A 3,452-nucleotide genomic window follows, 5' to 3' on the forward strand; every position below is an offset into this window, starting at 1 on the left:
CTAAAACTAAAAACAAACTAAAAACTACTTCCAAAAACATTCAGCTTTGATATTAATGAGTTTTTTGGGTTCATTTAGAACATGGTTGTTGTTCAATAATAAAATTATTCCTCAAAAATACAACTTGCCTAATAATTCTGCACTCCCTGTATATTTTTGCAAATGCAATATCTCCAGAGAACAATATCTGTGTTTTACATACTTTACCTCCATTGTTGATAGAATCTGCCATCAGGGAGTAACTATTGGAGCAACTATTTATGCTCCAAAGACTGTTTAATAGTTCACATTTTGAAAAAGGCTACAAACTCTCTGCCTGTCCTTTCATCTCACAAACAATTGGAGCACTTTCTAAAAATTAAGCAATAGATAGCAAATAAACAAAACACTGTGCACGATTTTTATACTTTACAGCGCCATGCCCTAAAATATGCCCTAAGGTCCATATAAGTGTCAATACAATAACAAACAGAGTGTTTTAACATTTTCCATACATGCACGTGGCACCAGGACAAACTAGGTCACAGGTTGATAATTCTGACCACTCCTCTTACACTGTTAGATGAACCCTTTTGTTTTCACTCAGGATCATGTGACCTTTTGTAAAGTTGTTTAGTGCCTCATTTCCTTTCATTCTGTAAAGCAGTGTAGTGCATCTTAGGTGATGTACAAAGTGTTAGTTTAACTCTTTCAATTTTACTCAGGTTTGTGTGATTTCTTGTACAGATTTTACAGTAATTTAACTCTGCAGATTAACTTTTCAGCAGATTAAAGACATTTTGTCCAAAAGAAGCCATGAAACAGGGTAGAAGAAACCATTTACACGAAAATGAACTAAAACTAAACTTAAAAAATAAAACTAGACGTGAAAAAAAACCATTTAAATATTTTTTTTAATAATCTGCCGATCCCGACTCTTATTTGAAAATGAAAAACTATGCTTTCGATATGGACATATAGAAATATGTCTCAGAAGGGTTGCATATTGATACGATATGACACACAAGAAATGATTTGTACACATTTGTTTCATGCTGAGACCTGAATGCAGAAGCTGGAAGGCTTGAATTTGCCTCAAAACCCCATGTAGGTGAGCAACACGATCTGTGGGTATCAGGCGTTTTATTCACGCATATTTAGGGTTTTGTGAATGAGCAAGAGACATGTTGCATGTAGCTTTAGACATTTGAAAGTCAAAGTGATCGGATTCATGAAGCTGAACGTAAAAATTATTTGTGGTCAGATTGCTTGGTATTTGTGTGTGGTTACACACAAATCATTGGATACATTTCTAAAGCTTAGTTTATGCTTGTAGATCATATCGTACGCATTTTTATTTAAAAGTAGGCCTGCACATGCCCGTGTTGTTTATTCTCCTATTCAAGTGTCTGTTAAACAGTTCTTAAAAAGCTCTTCTCCTTTTTATGAAATCTTATTATTCTTGTAATAAGTTTATGCATTATCCTCTCTGAATCGCATCATTTTCTTAGCCCCCACCTGCACCACACAAACCACAGACACACACAAGCACGCATGGCTCTTTTTGTCAAAGTGTTCGGCTGGAGGGTCTAAAATTTGATGTTGAGGGTTCATGTATGTACCCCCTATCTAGACAGTGATAACCACATTATAATATCTGTCCCACTACACCAGACTTTATGACCTGTTATTGTTTGCAACCTAGAAATGTACCTAATGCAATCTTATCACCACCAGCTTTAAGGTTAAATCACAACCCATTAATCAGACTGTGTAGCCACAAAGAATGGGGGGAAAAAAGCATTAAACAACCTACCATTACCGAAGAGATCTGTCCGTCTAAACTTTTCTTCTTCTGCACTGTTGGCAGTAAGACAGTTTTCCTGTTTCTGTAGATAAGTCACATCCTTTGAATTCTTCAAATAGTGTAGTGCAGCGGGATTCACCCCTTTATACCGTCAGATGGAACACTTTCATTTTCACTCAAGATCATGTGATTTCTTGTAAAGGGGTTTAGTGTCTCACTTACTTTCATTCCCTAGTTGAGGCCATTTTATTGATTGAAAACAGTTGCACAAACCCCCCTTTGTAAAACCCATATGGTGTGTCGTATAAGCTAAGGTACTGTGTGTGCATGCATGTGCAACCATGAGAGTGCGTGTGTGTGTGTCTCTGTATACGTGACTTCCTGCTAGCTATATGTGGTTACAACCGTTTAACAACATCTCTAGTCATAAAAAGGATCACCTCACCTCACCCCATATATGGCTCAACTACTTTAACGGTCCGCCATATTACAAGCATAGGCAAGCCCATAAAGGGAGGAAGTGAACATTCCTTACCAAATAAGGAAACAAGAATCTTACATGCAAGTGTACCTGCAGTTGGAAACTATTGCTAAATAGCTTCCCCCACCATCCTACATGTAAGGGAGGAACAGAAAAATATCTAAACATGCAGTTCAAGACAAGGTTTACAACTTTAAGCACAACAATGACAGCTTTTAACAAAATCACTCCAACAATTGCCATCTCTCATTAAGGATGTCTGAGATGGAGGCTGCATGTTCGTTCAAAAACAAAATTCAGTGTTATAACTGTAGCAGCACGAGGTGGGAATAAAGTAAATCCTCTTCAAAGTTTAAAAGACAACGCCATCCTGGGAATTTCACCCAGAGAATACTGGAAGTAACACTAATCACCAAGAAGGCACTTAGGTTTATTATACTCAGTACAGAGACGAGGTTCAATGATAAAACAGTTTGACAATTTATTAATTATTTAAAACAACATATAAAAGCACAATCATTAAGATCAATGTACAAATTTAAAAAGAAAGAAGAAAAAAAAAGAAAAAGGTATTCAGAGCCGAGGCTTACCGGTGGAGGGGCAGGGATGCCACGCACAAACTCAAAAAAAGAAAAGAAAACGCACCAATACACAAGTGCAGCACACTATCACACACTCACACTAATAAACTAAAAAAAGACAGGTGTGTAACACTCAAGTTCCCACCACCAAGGCGTCCCCAGTCTCCTCCACGTCAGCCCTTCGCATCTGAATAAAAGAAAATTATAATATATTACAACAAAACTAATATGCAGCGCTGGGGGATAACCCAACTGCAGGACCACACTGGTGTTCTGCAGCTAGAAAAAGGGCCTCCCACCAGTGGCGTAACAAAAATCAAAACTACAAATCAAAACAGAAAAACATATAATCTAGATAAAACTTTAAAATCTGGAGCAGACGGAATCGCCGTATTGCTTCAACTTGCCGTCTGCCCGACTATAAGTTAGTCATCCAGTCTATCAATGTGCACGCCAGCCGACTCCCGTAGCCAGCATACATATGGCCGCTGTCCACGCCGCTGTCCACTTTAAAAGGCTGGCAGCAGGAGGAAAAGAAACTAGTGATGGGATTTCCGGTTCTTTTTAGAGAACCGGCTCTTTCGGCTCGGCTCACTAAAAAGAG

The sequence above is a fragment of the Pundamilia nyererei genome, unplaced genomic scaffold (assembly GCF_000239375.1).
Source record: "Pundamilia nyererei isolate P.nyererei 1_Seehausen unplaced genomic scaffold, PunNye1.0 scaffold00805, whole genome shotgun sequence".
In the NCBI taxonomy this organism is placed as follows: Eukaryota; Metazoa; Chordata; class Actinopteri; order Cichliformes; family Cichlidae; genus Pundamilia; species Pundamilia nyererei.